Source organism: Vespula vulgaris, chromosome 18, assembly GCF_905475345.1.
Source record: "Vespula vulgaris chromosome 18, iyVesVulg1.1, whole genome shotgun sequence".
NCBI lineage: Eukaryota > Metazoa > Arthropoda > Insecta > Hymenoptera > Vespidae > Vespula > Vespula vulgaris.
In genome coordinates this window covers 2,782,320-2,808,415 of record NC_066603.1, presented here as the reverse complement: position 1 = coordinate 2,808,415, position 26,096 = coordinate 2,782,320, and the positions used below count along the sequence as shown (strand labels likewise).

At 26.6% G+C, this 26,096-nt stretch overlaps 1 protein-coding gene and 1 long non-coding RNA gene across 8 annotated transcripts in view; one reads left to right on the top strand and one right to left on the bottom strand.

Annotated features, from left to right (window-relative positions):
* The window catches only part of LOC127070556 (prolactin-releasing peptide receptor-like), a 71,502-nt gene that overhangs the window by 1,962 nt on the left and 43,444 nt on the right, over positions 1–26,096 (bottom strand). The window contains exon 4 of one of the 7 annotated variants that reach the window (XM_051008682.1): positions 8,880–9,823. The exons of 5 other annotated variants lie outside the window; for them this stretch is intronic. The gene's annotated coding sequence lies outside the window, so the exon portion shown is untranslated. Of the gene's footprint in view, positions 1–8,879; positions 9,824–26,096 lie in introns of those variants that run through there. One more of the 7 variants, XM_051008684.1, reaches the window with a different exon arrangement.
* LOC127070557 (uncharacterized) overlaps positions 1–26,096 on the top strand; it is a 70,065-nt gene that overhangs the window by 13,085 nt on the left and 30,884 nt on the right. Inside the window, exon 2 of the long non-coding RNA XR_007784571.1 lies at positions 5,714–5,822. This is a non-coding gene — a long non-coding RNA (uncharacterized LOC127070557). The remainder of the gene's footprint in view (positions 1–5,713; positions 5,823–26,096) is intronic.

Below are 26,096 nucleotides of genomic sequence, written 5' to 3'. Positions count from 1 at the left end.
TAATATAATATAAAAAATATTAATATAAATATTAATATATGCTAATGGATAAGTTAAATAAATTTTTCACATTCTTCCATTTAATTTTTCGAATATATTAAATTTTATAGGAACAGAATTCAATCTCGTAAATATTCGAAAATTCAGGGGAAAGCATTTAGTATCATTAAAAGTATATCTATGTTAATTTATGTATGTACGTACGTATTTCTCTCTCTCTTTCTCTTTCTCTCTTTCTCTTTCAAAAATATTAATCAACGATTTCGTCGTCGGAATTAATATCACTTTCGTTCCATTTAATTTCAGTAACTCATATTTCCAAGATGTTTAATAAAAGATTCATAATCATCAATAAGAAATAATTAATGTATATTACTATCATTCAAAAGTTCTACGATCGTAAAAAAAAAAAAAGGAAAACAAGAATAAGAAAAGGCATATAAATAAATTACTTTTTAAATTCGAAACATCATTAAAAAAGACAAGTCAAAAAATGTAATCTTCGATAACGATTGATAAATATCATTGTCTATGAAACAATCTTTTCCAAAATTATTAGAAAAAAATAAGAACGAAAACAAAGAAAAAAATGAACGAAACTAGAACAAACAAATGAAACGAAAAAGAACAAGAAAAAGAAAAAGAAGAAGAAGAAACCGCGGTATAGAACGATAACGTGAAATACAATAAATAAATTGCTTTTCTATAAATCCGAAACAATATGAATGACGATGGTACAAGAAAAAAAGGGACAAAACGTAAGAGAAAAAGAGAAGAACTGGTAGCAACGTTATCTCCACTCTGTCGGATAAAATTTAACAAGTTTCCGCGCGTATCCGTGTATATCTACTACACAGTCTATACTATAACAACGATTGAAGGAAGGATAGATTCGTTCGATCGTACATACACGTACCACGATTGTTGGGTTTTGAAAAGAGAAAAACAAGGAAAGGAAACGAAACGAAAAAGACCAGAAAGAAAAGATAAAAAAGGGATCGGTGTGGGAGGGAGGAGGAAAAAAAGTACAGAAAAAAAGTGAAAGAGCGATAATAGTAGGACGAACGGATAGACTAGACGTAGAAAAATGGAGAGGTTGGTGTATCAAAAAAAAAAAAAAAAAAAAAAATGGAAGAAAAGGAGAAAAAAGAAAGAGAGAGAGAGAGAGAGAGAGAGAGAGAGAGAGAGAGAGAGAAAGATAAAGAAAAAGAAAGAGAATTAAAAAAAAAAGAAGAAAAAAAAAAGAAATCAATTGTTGATCATGCTTTGTCGTCACGTACCAGTAGATTACTTTAGCTATTGGACATATGGGTATGTCGTTGGTCCAACATACATACATATACATATGTACACATAGAGAGATAAATTCTCATAGATGGAGGAGAAATACGGGACATTGATTTAGATCCCTTTGGGTGCAGGTACGTGAGTGCAATGAAATTTCTCGGATATTAGCAGGCTGTTCTCTGGAACGACGACGTTTGAACCTTGCTGTCTGTCTGTCATATCGCGATTTCTCATTCGATTCCTGCTTCTCCCCGTCCCGTGTCCGGTATTTCTCCGGAACGGTCGGACTTGGGCTATGTCCGCATAACTATGCGTTTAATACGCGCGTTCGGACTTGTACTATACGTCTATGTCTCTATGTAATATAGCTATTACTACTTCTCTTACCCTTAGTTACTACCTTCTCGAAAATATCATTTCGTAACTTCCAATTACTACACGAATTTTACAACATTTTTTTCAATGTTTAACGACATCTAAGTAGTACGTCATCACGTACATATTAATGGATACATATTCTCTCGTTTTTTTTTTATCGATAATTTTGTTCGTTTTTTTTTTATTTTATAATTTCTTTCTTTTTTCTTTTTCTTTTTTTTTTTTTGGAGTAATTTTTTGAGAAGAACGTGATCTTTTTTTATTTCTTTTCTTTTTTTTTTTTTATTCTACCTTGACCTTTCTTAGATTCATTTTCTTTCTTCCATTTTTCTTTTAATTATCATTAGTTATTATTATCATGTATGTTATTGTTATTTATAATAATAATAATAATAATAATAATAATAATAATAATAATAATAATAATAATAATAGTATTTGTGTTATATTATATTATATATTTTTAATGATAATTAATCGTTGAAATAATTTATAATCTGTCTCTATTAATTACACTATCGAAAAGAAAATTTTATACAATTTCATTTGGTCGCGTAAATTTGAAGAGATTAAACTGCAAAAAAAATGTTGGGGAGGAAAAAAAATATATATAAAAACTCTACATAAATTGTCTCCTTTGTCGAGAAATATTTGTACGAATGCTTACGCTTTTTTCTCTTTTCTTCTTTTATCCTTTCTTTCTTCTTCCTCTTGTTCTTCCTTCTTTTTCTCTAGTTTATCCGAAGCCACTGTCGTAAAATTATTTCAAAGGACCTCTTTTTAATTCGGAGAAAAAGAAGTTAAAAGAAAATAAAGACAAGAGAGAAAAAGGAAATAATCGTTTCGCGGAAAAATTCACGTACCTCGGGCTATTTCTGCTTTTGAATCTCTCTTCCTTCTTTTCCTTTTTTTTTTATATAATAAAAAAGTCAAAAAAAAAAAAAGAAAAAAGAGAGAAAAATCCCTTTCAAATCTCAATCCCATTTCCATCGGTATGGAAATTAAAGAAATGGCCCATTTTTTATAGGGTGTGAGAGAGAAAAAGCCAGAGAGAGAGAGAGAGAGAGAGAGAAAGAGAAAGAGAAAGAAAAAATGAGAGAGCTAGAAAGAGAGAGAGAGAGAGAAAGAGGAAAGGAGAGAGATAGAGATGAAAGGACACGTATGTGATATCAATAATTAATTATTATCCATTTAGAATTCTTAACGACGCGTAACTTAAAGCAAGAGCATAGGAAGTGTTTCGTAATTACGTCGAGAAACTAACGTGTTTAAATTTGAAAACGGATACCATCGAATCTTATTTTCGTCGTTAACGAGCATCTAAATATCCATTACGTATGCAAGCTCTTTTTTGCTTAGAAAGAAAGTTAAAAAGAGATAGATAGATAGATAGATAGAGAGAGAGAGAGAGAGAGAGAGAGAGAGAGAGAGAGAGAGAGAGAAAGAGTAAGAGAGAGATACGAGTATAAAACTCGAGTCGACTTTAATGCGAGAATTTACAAGGACGTAAAAAGACTTAGAATAAAAGCGACAAGAGAGAGAGAGAGAGAGAGAGAGAAGTGGATGATACATAAATGATAAAAAATATATATATTTATAAATTAAGGAAATAATGTATGTATATAATATTTTTCATTTATTTAAATATTAATATATATATATATATATTAATAATAATAATAATAATAATAATAATAATAAATTTCTAACAATTTCGAGATAAAAATATTTCTTTTTTCTTTTTATAAATAGATCTCATTTGTAACAACTTATTCGTACCATCCCATATGTATGTTCGTGTATGTGTGTATAGTATACTATATTTATGTATATGTATGTAATACGTATACATGTATGTATGTTGTATATATGCATATATCATATATATCACAAATGATTCGACACCATATCCCAGCACAAACTACCATCGACGTTATAAATTATGGTAGTCAAGCGTAAATGACGTATCGAACGTCATATCTACGTTAAAACTTTCGAGATTTTTGTTGATAGGGGCCAATGTTAGGGCTGAAGTTGGGACGACACAGATGCAACAACATCTCGTTAGAAGAAAGATCGATGTTCCTCTTTCTCGCTCTATCGATCCTTCTCATCCTTCTCTTCCTCTCTTTCTCTGTTTCTCTCCGTTTTTCTCTCTTTCTCTCTTTCTCTCTTTCTCTTTAATACTCGTCATCATACACCCCTCAAATAGCCGCCATTCCATCGCCATTCCAGCACTGATACGGATTTATTTGTTCTTTTCTCTTTTGTTTTCGTTTTTATTTCTGTTTCGTTTTTTATCGTGTTTCTTTATTTATTTCTTTTTTTTTTTTAATCACGTTTTTTATTTCGTCGAATTGGATGTATCTTTTTAATGAATGTTACCTGTTAATGTACCTTGTTAATGATTCATAACTGACTTCGTTTCTTTTTTTTTTCTTCTTTCTTTTTTCTCTTTTAATGACGGATTAATTTATTAAAAATAGGAAGTTTTTTTTTTTTTTTTTTTTTTTATTGTAACGTATATAGATATATTTAATTTACATGGATAGTAGATTTCTGAAGTAATTAATTCTTCTTTCTTTAAATTGCTGTCTTAATAATAATAATAGTAATAATGATATTAATAATAAGAAATAATAATATACTACATTACGCATAATATGACAGAATATATTAATATTAAAAGTATATTAATAATGATATAATAAAACTAAGCAATTAAAAATTATTTTCACTATTGCATACGCTACAAAATAACAATAATCAATTATTATTATTATTATTATTATTATTATTATTATTATTATTTCATTATATTATAATTATTATTACATTTGTCTTATTTGTATCTGTTACTATTATTATAACACATTATTATCCTTTAATAAATAACTACTGAAAAAATAATTATCCCGTCGAGTAAAATAAAATAAAGGTCGATATATTATTGCGAATACGACTCATCTATGTATTTATTACGCTTATATATATTGTATATTAAAAAAAAAAAAAGAAAAGAAAACGAAGAAAAAACAATCAAAAAATAAGAAAAGATAATAAGTAGAGTGAAAATAGTCGCAATTTTAAAATATGTCAAATTGTCTCGCAGCTATTTCTTCTTGTTTCTTTCAAGTTGTTTTCCTGTCTGGTCTAACGTCAACGTCGCTATAAATTTTTTTTCACAGCTGTGTGAGACACAACAAGCATCGTTTTATGTCTTCTATCTCTCTCTCTCTCTCTCTCTATATATATATATATATATATACTATCTATCTCTCTCTATCTCTCCCTCCCCTGTCTCTCTCTCTCTCTCCTACTTCTTTTGTGTAAATCACTTGTACCATACGTCCAAAAATACTCCTTTCTTTAGATCCGGCACTTTAGAAATGAAGAAAAACGTAGTCTTGAAACGAAGAAGTCCATTAAGGGTTGCTACATCACTGCTTCTGTCTTACTCTTCCTCATTTTCTCTATTTTTCTTACTTTAAAACGCTACTTCGTTAAATTCGTGAATTTCCTTTTTAAACAGTACAACACAATAGCGTATTAAATCTTTCAAATTAATTGTTAAATATTTTGAAGAATTACTTAATAATAATGTATAATATAATAGTACTTTATTATAATAATATTTAAAGAATAACGAAGTATCTACATGCGTGTGTGTGTGCATGAAAAATTGACTTCTCCCATATATATGAGATTACTAAAATTATTACACGAAATAAATATAATAACAATGATGATAATAATGATGATATTAATTTTAGAAAAATAATAGTACGCAACAAATATAAATATCAGTATGAAAATACTATGAAAATTTTGTTTTTTAATTTTAATGAACGATAGGAAAATTAAGTGATAAAAATGGAAGGATAAAAATGAAACGATCCGTTTTACTTTCAGCGTAAATTGATTTTCGAGTTAAAAGAAAATTATTTCGATGGAAGAGACAAATGTAATAATCTATACTCTCCGAACAATTTATGAAAGTATGAGGAAATTTTGAAAGTTGGTAACTAGTTTCTATTTCTCTGTTGAGGTCCATTGCTTCGTTGTTGCCGATAGGAAAGGAAACGTCTTACTGAATCGATTTAAGGACAAGGTTCTTCTCGAGAAAAGGGACGAGTGAAAATAATATGTTTTCAACCGTGAGTAAACACCATTTGGATCTGCCAGATCTATTTTCTTTCTTTCTTCGTCTCTCTCTTTCTCTTTCTCTCTCTCCCTCTCCCTCTCCCTCCTTCCCTCCCTCTCTGTCTTTCTTTTTCTCCCTCTCTTTCCTTCTCTCTCTCTCTTTCTGTTTTTCTCTTTCTATATGTAATTATTTTCGATCGAGTTTATCAATATGAATAGAAAAATATAAATCATACAGCCACACGCTTATATATATACGTATGTAGTATAACATATTACAAAGTGTGTATGTGTATATAAGAAGTAATAGTACTTATAGTATACAGAATATAAGTAATGTAATATTTCTCAAAAAATAGTAATAAATAATACAAGAAATAATACTTATGATACATAGAATATAAATAATACAATATTTTTCAAAAAATGTTATAGTAATAAATAATGTAAGAAATAATACTTTTATATATATATATATATATATATATATATATATATATATATATATATATGTATAATAGAAGTATTAATAGTAAATTAATCTTAAATTATCGTTAAGACATATATATATATAAATTCTTTTTTCTTTTATTCATAAAAATTTCTAAGACAATAAAAATATTATGTAACCAGAATGAAACGATTAATCCTACTTTTACGTAACTCTCCAAAAATCTATATATATACACATACACATACATATAAAATAGACAGTGTATTAAAATTATTATTAAACAGTGAAATTAATCAAGAATGGTGCTACGTGAATTCGAGAAATGGTAGAGAACTGTGCTAACGAGATACATACGTATTCTCAACGTATTCAAAAGGTTTATTGTTTCTATTGTCTAAGTCACGATGTCATTTCGAATGTGTTAGGAGGAAGGTCTCTGAGCTTTCAAAGAAGAGAATAGACAGAGAGAAAGATAGAGATAGAGAGAAAGAGAAAGAGAGAGAGAGAGAGAGAGAGAGAGAGACAGAGAGAATGAGAGAGAAAGAGAGAGAGTGAACGTGTGAACGGACGAGTCACCTTATCAATTATATATTATGTAAGTTCTACGTGTGACGTGTTGTTTATGTACATATATACGTATATATTACAGTGAAGAAGTATGATCGAAGATAGAATAACAAAACATGGTATATATTATATCATTCGATAAGCTCAGTGTCATTTTGATTATATGCTTTTATCGTTTTTGTTTTGAATATTTTTTGGCCATTTAGAAATTATTAACAAATTGATTTTTGTTAATGTGTATATGCATGTGTGTGTGTATACAATATATATATATATATTTATTTATTTATATACGATTAAATATGTTTATACCGTATTACAATTATAAAAAATGTATATAATATATTAATATTATGTTATTTATTCAACATAGGATTTTGCAAAATTTTAATTATATTATATTCAACGAATTATTTCTTTATTCTTTTTACTTTTTATGTCTTTAATAAGAAACGAGTGAAATCATTTATCTTTTTCTTTCTTATTAGTCTTTTTTATTTTTTTGATTTTTTTTTACATACATACATACATACATGCATATTTCATGCGTATACTTCGTTTAATAATTTCTTTTTTTATTTTAAAGATATGCGATTAAAATATTTGAATAATTAAAGAAGTACAGGATGTTCCAGAAAAAATAGAAATGCTAAATCAATCGTTAAACTTCTATTTTTACGATTGAACGATTAATTTTATAATCATTCTGTATATATATATATATACACACACACAAATATCTATATATATTTCGATCCACTTAGAGGCGTATACGAATTCGACGGAAAACACATGGCTCTGAACAATTTTTAAAAGAAAAATTTTCTACGTTTTCACATATTCGTTAAAAGTTTCGTCATCGATAAAACATGGTCTATGCGTTACGCGATTTCGTTTATATATTATCACTTTATCGAATAACGACAATCTTTTATATATTCGTTAATTAATCATAATTACATTAAATTATATCTCGTCAAGTTATTTATTTATTAACTCGTAATAACTTTTTGAATAAATACGAAGAGCGAGAAGTTAAAGAAAAAAGAAACATTCGAATGGATGATTTTATTTTTTCAGAAAAAATTATTACTCTCGATATTCTAAAAATCGATCAACAAACAATTTTCATAAACGAATGAAAATAATAACAACAATAATAATAATAATAATGTACATATCTATATATAATATTATCGTTTTTATTTCTTTATACAAATATATGTGTGCATGTGCATGTGTGTGTAACATTACCATGGAGATAAAACTTTTAATTAAATCAATTGTCGAATAACTCGTATATCTTATGTATCTTTTTTTATTCTCTTCATTTTTTTACACTTTATTACCGTTCACTCCCTTTACGATCGGGAATAGTTAATTAGGAATAATCTATCTAACCTATATATATATATATACTCATGAACAGTACGAAATTCTCTTTTTGCAGGTGAAGTAAAGTAAATCAATTTTATTAAATTAACGATCAACCTCTCCAATACAGACTCTCTCTTTCTCTCTCTGTCATATGCACACACATACATTTTTTATCTCTCTCTCTTTCTCTTTCTGTTTTTTTTATTATATTGGCATATAATCAGATAGAAAATGTTCTTTTAATTCAGGTACAAATTGCAACAAAGAAAGAGAAATATTATACATATGTTTGGAGAGACAGAGAGAGAAAGAGAGAGAGAGAGAGAGAGAGAGAGAGAGAGAGAGAGAGAGAGAGAGAGAGAGAGAGAGAGAGAGAGAGAGAGAAAGTTTTTTTTAAGTCCTCATCTTTTTTTTTCTTTCTTTCTTTTTCGTAAAACTTTGTTAATTCATATTTGAAGTATTCATATCATGATCCTGATTAAAAGAATTCTTTTTTTATTCCTTTTTTAACTACGTTTTTCTCATCCATCTTTTTTCTCTCTCATTCTCTCTAATTCTGTCTATCCTACAAGCGTATAGTATATTTGTTAATTCATTTATCGAAATATAATGTTATTTAGTTTACGGGTGTTTTTGAGGTTGATTGAATTATTGATTTATTTATTTATCTATCTATTTATCTATTTATTTATTTATTTATTCATTTATATATATTTTTTTGCTTTATATTTTATAATCACTCGGGTATTAATAAAAACCATTTCTTCTTTCCTTTTCCTCTTTCTTTTTTTCCTCTCTCACTGGTCTTCCATTTCGATATTTTTTTTTGATTAAAATTTGCTTTTTTTTCCCGTTTGTTTGTGTGTTTTTTGTTCTATCTTCCTTTTTATTTTATTTTATTTTTTTTTTTGTATACGTATATGGAATTCGCGTTGTACCATTGAAAGAGCATTTATTTTCATATCCGTTTTGAATAATAGAAAAAAACAATATATATATTTTTTTAATCAATAACTACACACATATTTTTATATAATTAATTATACAAAATATTATACACACACATACATGTATACATATATTATATATAAATAATTACATACATACATATTTCTTTCATCTATATAATCAATTAAGTAATCTAGTTCGACCGAAATCTTCTTGAAAGATTTTTTTCTCTTTTCTTACTTTTCATATAAATAATTTTTTGTTTTTTTTATAAATTAAAAACTAACTTCGCTTAAGCCGAAGAATCTAAATAATTATGATAACGTTGTATTCGTGATAATGTTAATTCGTTTGAAAAAAAGTAATGGTTCGAATGTTTCAGTATAATACAGAGATTTTCGATATATATATATATATATATAAAAGTATGTATGCAGTATATACGCAGATCTATGTGTCTACGTGCCTGATGGGAATTTGTATAGTTAAGGGTAAAGGGTATAAGGGATGACGAGATGAAGCGTATCTAGCAAATTCGATGGAAATTATTCGAAGCTCGATCCGGTTGATCCTTCTTGCAGGTAAAACATATATCCTCTTTGGTAAATCCCCTTATCGATCAGTTGGAGTGCTTTCTGACGAGTTCACCGGATGGATAAATTTCATCTACTAAGAAAAAGAAAAAAAAAAGAACAAAGAGACAGAGATAAAAAGAGAACGAGAGAAAGAGAGACAAGAAGAAATAAAATAATTAATGAAGAAAATTCTTCAATAGGAAATTATAAATTTTTATGATTAAAAAAATAAATTATGTATATATATATATATATATGTGTATAATTAATATAAGTATAAATATAAAAAAAGATATATATGAGATCTGTATGAGAATATAAAAAAGAGAAATTTTATATAATATTTAATTAAATATTATTAATATAATAAATAAATCTCAAAAATAAGAGGTATTTAGTTTTATTAAATTTTAATGAAGTTATTATCAATGTTGAATACAACAAATGATTAAATGAACGAATAAGATTGTGAGTACGAAAAATTACGAAGAATTACATTTTTATTAGAGAGAGATTTAGGAAATTGTAATTAATATGATAACTACTAGAAAACGAAGAAAGAAATAATAAAGAATATACGAAAACCAAATCTTATTATTCGAAAGAGATATTATCGATTTAATTAAATAAATAACAAATATCAAGATTAAATCTCACGAAGCTTGACGAAATATAAATTAAAAAAATGTATATGCATACAGCTACATATACATACATCTGTAATAATTAACAATAACAATAATAAAAAAAAATAATAATAAAACAACAAATTATAATTCCTGCAAATTATAAAAAATAAAAAAAGCAAAAAGACTACTAAACGAAAAAAAAAAAACAAAAAAAAAGAATATGAAATCAATCGAATGAAATTCATCGAATCCGAACGAAGTATTTAATTACGATATTAAACCTGTTAGAATTGATTGATTAGAAACTACTAAATCGTATAAATATCTACACAAATTTTTACACGATAATCAAACAATTTCAAAAGATATATGCTCGTTTCTATACATACATACATACATACATACATACATACATACATACATACATACATACATACATACATACATACATACATACATACATACATACATACATACATACATACATACATACATACATACATACATACATACATACATACATACATACATACATACATACATACATACATACATACATACATACATACATACATACATACATACATACATACATACATACATACATACATACATACATACATACATACATACATACATACATACATACATACATACATACATACATACATACATACATACATACATACATACATACATACATACATACATACATACATACATACATACATACATACATACATACATACATACATACATATATACATACAACATACATACACGTATGTACACGTAAATACATCGAGGTATTGTTTTCGTCAGATTTTCTCGATAATTTCATTGATATAATAGAATATACACGTGCAGATCGAACGATACATACATACATACATACATACATACATACATACATACATACATACATACATACATACATACATACATACATACATACATACATACATACATATATACATATATACATACATATATACATACATACTTACATATATATATAGTGAGAAGGATAGGAGGATGAGAAGAATGGGGGGGTAATGGGGGGTAAAAGGAGGGGGGACGATAACCCCGATGATAACCAGGGGCTCCTACGCGTTAAATCCATTAACGCCAATGGCTGTTAATCGGTTCTCACGGCGCCAAGCTGCCGGCCAAAGCACGAACCCAGCTCACTTTACCCACCCCTTCTAATCGTTCAACATCTCTCTCAACCTCTCTCACCCTCTCAACCTCTCTCACCCTCTCAACATCTCTCTCTCTCTCTCTCTCTCTCTCTCTCTTTCTATTTCTTTTTTCTTTCTCTCTTTCACTCTCTTTCTCTTTCTTTTTTTCTTTCTCTCTCTCTTTCTTTGATATCAACCAAAGATATTGAATTCTTTATTAGAGGTAAAAATCTTAATTTCTTTTATCTTAGAATCGTTGCTGTTAAACCGTTCGCTTATGTACATTCGTTTTTATTGTAATTGTCAATTAGAATGTCCAAGTATAAGTATGAAATATTTTGGAGATGGCTTAGTGGGATTTAAAAAAGTTTACATGAATATACTGTTCTGGGATAGTTTGTATATACTTATATATATTTATTTTTTCTTTTTTTTATTTTTAATCGATTACGTGATAATCGTAATTATCAATTTAGAAATTTTCTAAACAAATTGCTTTTTCTTTTTAACAAATTTCTTTTTGTTTTTTTTTTATGTAATCTTCTCGAACGTTATCACGCATTTTTCATGTTATACTAATCACAAAAAAAATGAAGAAATATTTGAGAAGAAAATTATTTAGTTCGATCGAGTACGACGATATTGTGATAGTGCGAAAAAGATCAAACGATCGATAGAGAATCGATAGGAGATATTGTAGAATATTTCGAACTTGTCGGTTCAGCTTAGCTTTCGTGTACGTAGTGATCTCGTACGATGAGTATGATAAACAGATTATGATAGATGTTGGGTGCATTGGTTAGGTAGAGATGAATGGATTAACGCAAGAGATAGATAACGTCCCCGGGAAATATTTCATCAATTCTAATAACTAAAAATCAATCAATACTAATCACAGTGGTGTAGTAATCAAAATAATAATTATCAATCGAATGAGCTCTTAAAATTATCTTCCTTTTTCTCTCTCTTTTCTTTCCTTTTTCTTTTCTTTTTCTTCTTTTTTTTTTTTTCATTCATCTCATCAACATCGAATCATACGAATTAAAATATTACAAACAAAATGGTAATCGTTCTTAATTATTGACTCATTAAAAATTTATCTGATTAAAACTTTCGAACGTCATCGTACTCATCGTTAAAAATATATTAATTTATATTAAAAATATATTAGTAACAAAATTGTGATGTTACGTCTAACGAGAAACAACCTCGAGACAGTTTCTTATTTTTTCTTTTTTACTTTTTTTTTTTCCTAATCTTCTGAACGTCCATCTTACAAAGTTGGATGCACGTTAATTTTGTGATGTAATAGTTAATACTATTAATCAAGAGATTGTATTCTCATAAATCTTAATCTCCTATCTTCTTAACATCATTTTCATATACATATTTATCTAAGTATGACGTAGCAATCGATAATTTTAATAATTCATTTTTCGATGAAAAAGAAAAGAGAAGGAAAGGGGAAAAATAATAATAAATAATCAAAAGTAATCGATAGCTTTGATATTAATTAATTTTTCGAAAGAAAAGGAAAAGAATATTTATCTCGACGAAAGTCAATTGAGATTTAAAACAAATGAATAAATATGATTCATATATATATATATATATATATTTATTTATTAATAGTAATCGATAACTTTTATATTAATTAATTCTTTATAAAAGAAAAAACAAAAAGAAGAAGAAGAAGAAAGAAAATATCTATCTCGTATAAAATTTAATTAAGTGAAACGAACAAATGTGATTAATACATATTTACATACATACATATATAGATGGATAGATAGATAGATAGATAGATAGATAGATAGATAGATAGATAGATAGATAGATAAATAAAAGAACATGTTACGTAAAATTCTTTAAAAACGTGAACGAGATCCACGTTTTGCGAGAGATAAAAAAAAAAAGGAAACGAAAAAAGCATGGAAACAAAAAATGACGAAAAAAGAAAAAAACAAAAAAAGTTGTAGAGCAGTTTGAGCTGAGAAAGAAACGCATATAAAACTGGTGCTTTAATCATCGTTAAAATCCCTGGTGTATTGCGACTACAAAAATGGTCTTGCGTAATTGGACACATGTTATATTTCTGTCTCTTTCTCTCTCTCTTTCTTTCTCACTCGTCTATCTCTATTTTCCGTTTTTTTTTTCTCATTGTTTCTCTCGTTCATTCTAGTACACTCTTTTTCTCCGATAATCTCGCTGTAGTTGTTACAAATATATCCTTCCAAGCGGAAATGCTTTTCTTTAACACGGAAAAATCATAAATCAGATGTCTTGGTAACAGCTGTTGTGCGTGTACGTTTCTATCTCTCTATATTTCTCTCTCTCTCTCTCTCTCTCTCTATCTATCTATCTATTTAACTATCTATCTATCTGTCTATCTCTCGCTCTCTCTCACTCTTACTCTCTTTATTTTGCCCTCTTTTTCTGTTTCTTTCATTCACAGTGATATTAATCTGTTTGGAAAGCGGATTAATAAATCGGTTATTTTTTAAATATAAGATATAAAGAGAGAGAGAGAAATAGAGAGAGAGAGAGAGAGAGAGAGAGGATTAAAAAAAAGGATATATATATATATGTGTGTAGGCGTATGTTCTGCTTTTGTGAAAAAGACCACACTATGTATCTATACTTATTAACAAAAATGAAGAAACAAAGTGATCGTTCGTCCATTTTTATACAATATTCTTTATCTTCCGAAATATATAAGTTGAAATTAAAAATAGCTTAATACATGATATAGCGTGATGTATGAAATATTATCTCATTATGCTATTTTTAGTTTCAAGTTATCCATTTCGGAAGATAAAATATATTTAGAAATAGGTGGACGATTACTTCGTATGTTAATTTTTGTCAGTAAATGTATACTAATACATATATGTTTTTTTATATTAATAATAATATATATTATATATATATTATTATATATTATTTTTCTTTTTATTTTTTTTTATTTCTTCGAATCTTTTTTAAATTTCTCTTAAAAGAAAAAAAAGGCAGAAAAAAAATCTCGAGACGTCGATCGAAGAAGCGTACGTAATTGAGAACGTTTCGCAAATTTCTATTATTTCATCGATCGATTATGGAATTAATTAATAACTAGATAACAATTAATTACCGTTTAATCAGAATTTATTCGTCGGATTAGTATTTGCTGTCCAAAGAGAAGAGATAGAAGTAAAAATAGAGATGGAGATAGAGATAGAGATAGGTAAATAGAAAGAGAGAGAGAGAGAGAGAGAGAGAGAGAGAGAGAGAGAGAGAGAAGAGAGAGTATTATTCAAACATAGGGGAATAGATGATTACGAGTGTAGGCGTTTCCGGTGTAATCTGAGGATTTTCGCGTGATTGTGAAAATGGTTCCTTTGAATACGATGAAAATTTGTAGGAAAATTTATAAAAATTTGTCTATTAACGTTCTCCTTTAAAATTTTACTCCTTTTATTATAATATAATAAACGTGTTTATCTGTTAGAGATATAGATAAAGATAGATAGAAAAAGAGAATTAGAAAAATAGAGAGAAAGAGAGAGAGAGAGAGAGAGAGAGAGAGAGGGAGAGCACGCATTTACTATCAAAATATTTCAAGTAAATAATAAGTGGAATGACTAATGAGCTGGACTGTTCATTTCATTTATCATGATGAAGCAGATAGTAAATGACGTTTCGAGGAAACGATGCGTTGGTGCATTTGTAACCTAGCATTATTGCATTCAGGAAACATCAGGATCCATTAATTTCTTTTCTCTCTCTTTCTTTCTCTCTCTTTGTTTTCTTATGTTTAGTTGTTTCTTTATTTAGTTGTATCAAAGAATAACTCTTTCTTGTTGAAATATCATGCTACCACTATTAATCGTTTGCATTAATAAATTGAGAGTTTTGTTGTATTTTTCTAGTATCGAATTTGTTAATGTGTGATACATGTTTGTTAGAATTTTTAATATTTTTGTATAACAGTATTTGATATCATGGTGATGTATGAATTAACAAAAATTTTTTTCTTTTATCTTCGTAATATCTATACGCATCGTTTCTTCCTTTTTTTAGTTAGATCAAAGAGAGGTTTTCATTTAAAGTGCACATTCTTTTTTTCAATAAACTCAGAGCTCTACTCTTTTTAAATTCATTTTTTTTTGCCGTCATTAAATTGGCTAGAACGTGATGTGTAAGAATTTTTTATATTTTAGAATTTTCGATATTTTTTTATAATAGCATTTGAAATTTTTTACAAACATTTTTTGTTAGCTTCGTAATATCTATAATTTCAGAATAATGAAATCAATCATGATTAACACTATATTCAATAACTTTTATTAGAAATTTGATAAAATAATTATATATGTGTATATATAACATATAATTTTATTTTATATATATATATATATAATAAGATTATATTGTACCTTAATAAATTACACACATACACATACACACACGTATATACATTATTAACCAATCTAATATAATGCAACAGCATCAATAATATTAAAAAATTCATTATTTTTACTTCTTTTTTTCGATCTAATATCAGAATTCAAGAAAAAAAGAATTTTCAAAAATTTTTATAACTATGATAATATGTAATTATTCTCTCTCTCTCTCTCTCTCTCTCTCTCTCTGTCTGTCTCTCTTTCTGTTTTCCTTTTTCTTTAATATATGTACAAAATTTCTGTAGGAATTTCATAAATGTTAAGAGTCTCTATGTTTAGCCAGTTTATTTCTCGTAAAGGTCTCATTTATAAACTAGTAGAAGGACAGACAGATACTCAAAAGCTGACGGTGAATGAATTATTCAGTACAGGGGTCGTACTTAATTAAGTTTAGTTAAGCTAAGGACAATGATTGATCGTTGAAACTGTTGAACTGTAAAACGAAAAGAACTGTTTGTCAGTCACGATTCTTTTATAAATTTGCAGAAAAGTGCATTAATAAGAATATACAAATGCATAATCGTTACGATTATTCAAGTATTTCTATATCGATTTTTCGGTCAATCTTTTCTTATATATATATATATATCTTTATATATTTACTTGGAGATATATTTTTTCTATTTATTTTTATATACAAAATTTCTAGAACGTAACAAAATATATCTATATAAAAAAAGAAAAAGGTATATACATATCTTGTAAGATTTTAATAATAATGTTTAACCATATACGTACGCACATACATACACACATGTGATTTATCTGATTTTTCTACTGACAATGATAAACCCTTGAAATTTCATTATTCCGAAAACACTTTATAAATTAATTAATATTAATTAAAAAAAAAAAATAAAATAAAATAAAATCAATTCTCACGAAATAATATCTGATTTATCATGTATAAGAAAGAAAGATATTAGATCGTATTTTACTTATTACCTCGTAGATTTATAGTGATTGTAAATAACAGTCCGTGGTCAGACTTTTCTGTCACTGATATCTGATAAGAAAAATCGATGGAATATTTCTTACCTTAGAAACGTCCTAGAAAACTCTAAGAAAATCCCTAAAAGAATCCTCGAATATTATTCCCAAGGAGTCTAGATATCACATTACTCCGAGTACTATTTTTCAATCACGACAATGCCAGAACAATGATGACGTAGAAACTTTATTTTATTTCTTTTCTCTTCTGCTCTCTTCTTTTTTCTTTTCTTTTCTTTTCTTTTCTTCTCTTCTTTATTCTTTTTTTATTCTTTATTTTAATTTTAATTCTAATTTTAATTTTAGTTTCTTTTTCTTTCTCTGTCTGACAAGGAAGAACCTTATCGAGGGAAAGAAAACAAAAAAAGAAAAAAAAAAGATAAAGAAAAGAACAAAAAAATAGATTGGTATGAATGATAAAAAAGAAATGAAAAAGAAAAATATTCTTCGTATTTTTTCTACGTATATAGACGCGCATGCGCATATTTATATTCTGTATCTTCTTCTGTGTATATGTGTGTGTGTGTGTGTGTGTGCGTGTATCTGTGCAAAAAGATCGCATGAATTTGATATGGATGTGCATTAGCATTTTATTTACATTTTCATGAAACACCTTTTGAAAGATCCTTTCGAAATCTTTTTTACCGATCTATTTGAAACTAACATTTCCGTGAAACATCAAATTTTTGGAATTTTGTCTTTTCTTGAAATAAACGTCAACCATTTTGTCATGTCACGTGATAACTAAGTCAACTAATGTTATAAAAAAATATATATATATATATATACATTTTTTTAATTTATACAAACATATAACCATCACGAAAAGCATTCGAAATAATATTACGTATTTTTCTATTAAAATATTACACTACAATTACGAATTATTAATATAAATTATTAATATGTTATTAATAATTATAAACTATTAATCTGTTGAAATAATTCTTCCGAGATCTCACATTGATACGTTTCTGAAAATATGAATCAAATTTTTCAGGGACACCCTTTATATTTCTAATTAAAAATACACACCGATCAAAATTGATTAAAACTAATGTAATTATTTTCTTTCTTATACTCGATAAATGAAATCACACATATGTACATACGTGTGAACGAACGAACGAACGAACGAACGAACGAATTTTTTCTTTTTTCTTTTTTATTTACTTATTTATTATTTTTTTTTTTTCTTAATTTCTTTTTTCACATTGGCAAGTAATCAACAGACGTCGATCGAAACTCGATCGTTGTTTCAAACTCTCTACCCTATCTCTCGTATCACCTCGGTACGTGAATTTTTCTACTCATAATTTTTTCTTGCGCTGTATTTATTCGAAGAATTATGCTGTCAGCGACACAGATTCATTTTTACTTCTTAGACATCACCCTCACCTTTTCACCCACCTCATTCATTTTTTCCTTTTATTTTATCTCTCTCTCTCTCTCTCTCTCCCTCTCCCTCTCTCTCTCTCTCTCTCTGTTCTTTTCGTTCTCTCTTTTTGCATTTACTGAAAACTTTCTAACAGGTTATATAAATTTGTATATTACATGTAATTTGTGCGTGACGTATAATTAAAGAAGAAGTATGTATATGTATATATGTATGTATATATCTATATATACGTAATAGTATTATATTTTATTTCATAATATTTTATATTTAAATATTTTTATCTACGATTTTTATAATATTCAAATATATATGTAGATGTTTATATATATATATTATTCATCGATATAGTTCTACATAATATATACATTTTATTCTACAAATAAAAAAAGAAAAATGGCCGCGAGTTTGTTCACATGATACAGTATATAACTTAATAACGTAATCATTTAATTAAAGTATTAATTGTTATGAAATAATTTTTTAAAAATTATGAAACTTCACAAATTTCTTTTTTTCATTGCGTCGCACTAACATTATAGTATTAAAAGTTAGTACTTGTTTCGTGTAACTCTTCGTCGTTATCATTGTCCAACCCGTATTAGTTCTGAATTTCTCTCACTGTCCCTTCAATTCCCACCTTTCCCACAAATACCTCTTTTCAATCCACAACTATTCTTCTCAGACTCTCTGAATTTTGCATTGAACGTACTATCATACACACCTGAAATCATCCTTGAGTTCGTATCGTATCGAAACAGTATCGACTGTCCAATATCCATTATTCATCGTTTCTGATAGTTTCAAAAGCATTCAAACATCATATATATATATATATATATATATATATATATATATATATATATATTCTATACAATATATATATTATATATAGTATATATAATATATATAAATATAATAAATATATATATTTATATAAATATATATAGTGTATATATATGTAGTTTCTATAGTTATATGTACGTAAGTAAGATGTACGTAAATCTATTATACATTGTATATACTACATAGATTAAAAATTTTTCGATAGATACAAGAATCTATATTCTATAGATAAGTTTACTTTTGATATTCTATTTGAAAACGATATCTGTCTATTTTTTTTCTATCACACATACACACACATTCGTATATATGTACGCACATTACTGGATAATCAAAATTGAAGCGTTATCTAAATTTTTACTTCGACAAGGTTACAGTTTCGAGAACAAATTTTTTCACTCAATAGTTATCCGATTTCAAACTACGAATATTACAACTTTTTTTTATTATTTTTTTTTTTTATATCGAACTCCACGTTTCAATATCGTTTCACGGTCTATTTTCGTTTATCATATAGGAACCTACATTTTTTTTTTCAATGGCAAACAGGTCCTATGTAAAAAAAAACCATTGAATTTTTTCGGGAATAGTTTTTTCTTTTTTTCTTTCTTTCTTTCATTCATTCATTCATTCATTCTTTTTTTTTTTTCTTTTTATTCATCTTTCATATTTTTTCACGAAATTTTCGACGAAATAGCCAGCACGATTCTGTAATTTCAAAAAATGTCAATAACCAGCAACTTTTGGTATAACCTTTTTTTTTTTATCTCGGAAACGTGAGATTTTTGAGGACAAATGTTTTTTTTCACACGATAGTTATCCGATTTCGAGCAATGGATGTTATCACTTTTATTGTTTTTTATTGGATGAAAAACTTCAAGGTTATTTGAAAAATCTACTTTGACTCTTCTTATTAGGGGATCTATATTTTCTATATTTTCTTTTTTACCTTTTTTTTTTCTTCTTTCTTTTTATAATGGCAACATATACTACGTAAAAAAACGATTAAATTTTATCGGAAAATAGCTTTTTTTTTTTTTTAATCCATCTTTCATATCTTTTTTTCCCCCGAGAGTTTCCACGAAATATCTCCACGGTTTTGTAATTTGAAAAAAAATGTCGATAACCAATAGCCTTTCGTGCACCTTTTTTTTTCTATCTCGGAAACGCGACATTTTTCCAGAAAAAAATTCTCTCGCGCTATGGTTGTACGATTTCAAACTGTAATTATTATGACTCTTATTGTTTTATATTGAATGGAAAGTTTTAAGGTCTAAGTTTTGCGATCTATTTTGATTTCTGTAATAAAGAACACTATAATCTACGTAAAAAAATAAATTCGAACTATTTTTTTTTATTCGTCTATGAAACTTTTCCGTGATACTCAACGAAATATTTTCTGCAACATTTTCGTAATTTCCAAAAAAAAAAAAAAAATGAGGTAGTTTTCGAATAAAGGGAGAGATATAAATCGAATAAAAAAAAAAGAGATATTCGAAAAAGAAAAAAAGAACAAATCTATAGATACTTCTAGAGACAATAAATTTAATTCAACGTGGTAATAAAATTGTATAAGTAAACAAATAAATATGTAATATCTTTTAATAAAAATAAAACGAACATAAATATCGATATTATTTTAATCTAAGTTAAATTCGGTGATAGTCTAACGAATCCTTAAATTGATAACCCTATCAATCGAGGGAATCGAAAACAAGTCGATAAATCAATCGCGTTTCACACAAATTGAGAAAAGTAAATATATATATATATTTTGTATATAGTACTTTCGAGTTGACCACCAAAGTTCATATTTGTTGGGAATATCATGGACAGTTTGTGAAAAAGTTTATTGGTATTGCGGAGAACGAGGAGTGAAACTTATTTGAAGAGAAGAAAAGTCGAAAAACCTTTGAGAGTAGCAAAAGGAAAATTGTAAAGTTTTGATACAGGATATATATGTGCATATATATATATATATACATGTATACACATAGATATATGTACTAGTATCGATATATCTTATATATATATTAATATATAAATTATATAATAAATATATATTATAAAATATTCATATATAAACTTGTATTAAAATTTTGCAATTTTTTCATTATATATAATTTAATTTTCATTATAATAAGTGTATATGTGTGTTTTAATATATATATATATATATAAAATTAAAATATAAAAATATCTATATATAAAATTATATATATATATATATATATACGAATTTATGTCTATGTATATTTCAGCAGTTTGAGATAGCATTGAAGTCGATAGATGTTACGATACGTAGTGCAATAGAGTCGATTGCATCTTGAAACTTGAAAATAGCTTTACTTTGAAGAATTCTACTTTCTACATGAAACTTCATGCGACGATAAAGAGACTGAAAGAGAGAGAAAGAGAAAGAAATAGGTAGAGAGAGAGAGAGACAGAGAGAGAGAGAGAGAGAGAGAGACAGAGAGACAGACAGAGAGAGAGAGAGAGAGAGAGAGAGAGAGAGATAGACAGAAGAACTTTGGTTTTCAGTGGTAAACGAAATATCATTGGTTAATATTTTTCCAGTTTTTCCAATCGAAGTCACAAACTCTAACGTTCTATGAACTTTTTGATAAGAAATAGAAGAGAAAGAGAGCGTGGAATTGAAACGAACAAGATGACGATTATACGAATTTATTTTTTATAATAATAAAAGATATTTTTATATTATACAGAATCGATGTCATTGATCGATCTTTTGTAAGTTCGGGTAGGGATTTAATAATTCGATGAATTATGAGAATTTTTTCTTATTTACGAGGTTCGATAATTCTCTAAATCGTGACGATATTAATCGAAAGAAATAGAACGATATAAGAGAGACGAAATGGTGGATATATTGAATAATTATTTTCAAAGGTGATAAAGAATTTTTCAAATGGCGAACGATCGATATCGTTAACTGATATTTTTATTAGCAGAGAGCTTTTATAAATATCTTTTTATTAAAATATTATAAATATTTTCATATTAAATATTTTTATAATTATATGTATATATATATATATATATATATATATATATATATATATATATATACATATAATTATAAAAATAGATTTAAGGTAAACTTAAAAATGAATAATTCAAGATTGTTAAATTCCGGATTGATTTTCATTGAAATGCCTATTCATGCCAAAATGGAGATCCGTTTCGTATAACAAAATATGCTTGAAGGCCTAAACTAGACAATAAGCTGATTAAGCAAAAAGCTTATTAGGCCAATACGTAAAGAGAATATACGCGATAAGCGGCAATTGCTAATTAATACGATAGCTTTCATGAGAAGTGATGCCAGGATATTCATTTGACTAAATTTATGAGATGACAAACGTTTATATAACTTTTCATATGTATATATACGCGTACATACGCGTATGCGTGTATAAATATAATATATTTGGATATATAGCCAACACATGCTTGCTTCATTGATTTCTCGTTTTCCTGTCGGATAACTCTAATGATGCTGTTGATTTATTGGGATTAATTCTAACTTTAAGTCGTCAATATGTCGTTTTTTTTTTATTTTATATTATATTTTATATTTTATTTTTTATCGAAATATCTCTCTCTCTCTCTCTCTCTCTATCTTTATAATTTTGTTAATTAATTATTTATTTATATATATTATTATATATAATTATTATTTAATTATTCATATGTATATGATTAATAATATTGTATTAATAATATTATTAATTGGATATCTAATAAATTAAATATATAATATTAAATGAATATATTAATAATTCATACATATATATATATATATATATATATATATATATATATATATACATATAATTAAAAGTAACAGTAGTAATAATAATAATACTCATAATTGTAGTTTTTGATTTCTTATAATAAAATCAATTAAATAAATGAGATATGAAAATATTTCGTACAAAACGAATTTGTCTTTAAATGACACTAATAACGATCATAATTCTACTTCTTTTTTTAATTTATAATACTACTACTACCACTACTATTATTAATGATAATAATAATAATAATAAACTTATTTAATATTAATTTCGTTGATATAATATTGCATATCTTCAATATTGTTTTAAATCGACTGACATGACATTGTTTATATCCTTGTTATTTCTTTTTTTTTTTAATATTTTCAAAGCTCTAGGAGATTAAAGAAGGAAGGAAGTAACAATAAAAAAAGAAAAAAAGAAGGATTACTTAGAAATATATGATAGCGTATAAAATCAAAATGTCGATCACGGATTATGAAGCTGAAGTAGATCGAAATACTGATTGGTTATTGGTAAAAGAAAGAGAAAGAGCGACAGTGAGAAATAGAGAAAGAGAGAGAGAGAGAGAGAGAGAGAGAGAGAGAGAGAGAGAGAAATAATCGTCAATCTAAAAAAAAAAATTGCAATTAATATAATTTCGTATTATTTTTCATAAAAAAATATTTTTTTTCTCTAATATGTTCGATAATGGACTTTGGAAAATCTCACTCTCTTTCTCTCATTCTCTCCCTATCTCTACTTGTTTATCAAAAAATTATTATTATTTATTTTTTATTATCAATATTATCAATAGTAATTCAAGGTAATGAAATTGTGTATCTAAATAATATTTCAACGCGATTATTAATCGTTAACTATTAGAACGAGATCGTTTTAATAACATCGTATTGACTCATTAGTTGGAATTAGAAATGTATGAAATGAAGATATTTTATCTATCGACATCGACTTTAATCTAAATCGATCTAAATCGAGAGATCGACAGAAAATTCTTAGAAAAGATTTAAGATCGTTCTAACGTAAAATACCTATAACTTTCTAATAGATTATAATGTACTTTTACTTTTTCTTTTTTTCTCTTTCCTTTTCTTTCCTTTCCTTTCCTTTTTTTTTTCTTCTTTTTCCGTGATTCAGAGAAACGATTGAAACTTCTTATTCATTTACTTTTTTCTCTTTTCAATTACGTATTCGTTCCTCGAGTCGATTTAAACCTCCATTTTACTTTGTCAAGACGCAAATGAGACTCCTTTTTTGTCCTTTTTTTCTCACTCTCTCTCTTTCTCTCTCTCTCTCTCTCACTCTATCTCTCTCTCTTCCCTTTTTTCCTTTCCCATTTTAATAGAAACACGTTCATTAACACGTTCATTGTCATTCGCAAATAAAAAAATATTAATTTCTCCAAGATTTGTCTAAGATACACGATCTTTATTTATATTACATATCTAATAATGATTTTTTGTTTGCAACTAACGACGCGAAGAATTTCTTTCTTTCTTTCCTTCTTCCTTTTTTTTTTTTTTTTTTTTTATAAATATTTCAATGGAATAGTAAAGAAAAAAAGACATATAAACAAGTAGAAGGAAAATAAAATCCAATGAATAAAAAAAAGAAAAGGAAGAAAAAAAAAATTGATCACTTCCTATGAAAATAATTTAATTTAATTTAATGTAATTCAATTTAATTTGGTTTAATTCCATTTCATTTAACTATAATATAATTAACATAATAATAATTCAATTTAATTCCATTGAAAAATATGTTCGAGATTGCGCGATGTCTCGAATGTCGAAGATCGATCGATTACTTCTTTTTTTTTCTTTTCTCAAGAAAAGTTTTTTTTTCTTTTCTTTTCTTCTATTTTTAACAAATGACCCTTTAAAGGTGACAGTGTATAATATGCAAGAGACGTAAGTATCTAGATATGTAGATATGTATGTTAAACTTTTTAACGCAAATTTGAAAGACGCATACTTCGAGTTAAATATGTACACACACTATATATATATACATATACATACACACATATATATATGTATATATAAGTTGTTGAATAATGGATATACACCCCGAACTACCCTTAACTGTTCTTTTACATCTTCTTCTTCTTCTTCTTCTTCTTCTTTTAGATGTTACATCATTATACGATGCAAACATACGCAAATCGTGAACTCAAGAGACTTTTTTTTAAAAAGTGCAACGAGATCGTAATCTGAGTCACCTATTGGCATTCCTCTTCCCCTTTCCATCTTTCCTAAACTCAATCCTATTTTTTTCTTTTTCTTTTTATTCTTTAAACTTATTTTTTTTTTCTTTCTATATCGAGAAAAGATAGGCGCGTTATTTTATCATTCCCTGTTTATAACTTTTTATGTATGTACATACGTGTTTTCTTTTTTTTTTTTTTTTGTAGAATTGTACGTTCTATTTATTTATTTATTTATTTATTTATTTATTTATTCATTTTATTTTATTTCTTTTTATTCATTTATGTATTTATTTATTTATTTATTTTACTGACAGAGTTTGTTTCTTGTCTCTTCTTTTATCCTCTTTATTAGAAACGATCTTGTAAATTAATTAATTAGAAATTGTTATATAAATAAAAAAGGAAAGTATATTATGTAATGATTAAAAAGAAACAAAAGTCAAAAATAAATTTTTGTTTGTTTGTTATTCCTTAAAGAAGATTAGATCATATATATATATATATATATATATATATATATATATATATACATATATGTATGTATGTATGTATGTATGTATGTATGTACATAAATTCGATGTTATCCTATGCAGTTTTACGCGCGTAAATCAATTCGTAAGAAATACGAGAATTTTTGTTCTTTCTTTTCGTAGATTCGTAGATTTGTAAAATCGATTTTGAGACTGAGACAAATGTTCGAACATCGTAGAGAACAGTAAGCTTTTGGCGACAGTTTTCTGTTTCCACGTGTCATGATAAAACTTGTAATTTATTTTTCATACTTGATACTATTTCGAGTTGTATATTTCTCATGGAAAGGAATGTAAGAGTCTTCTATCTCATTCGTAAAAAT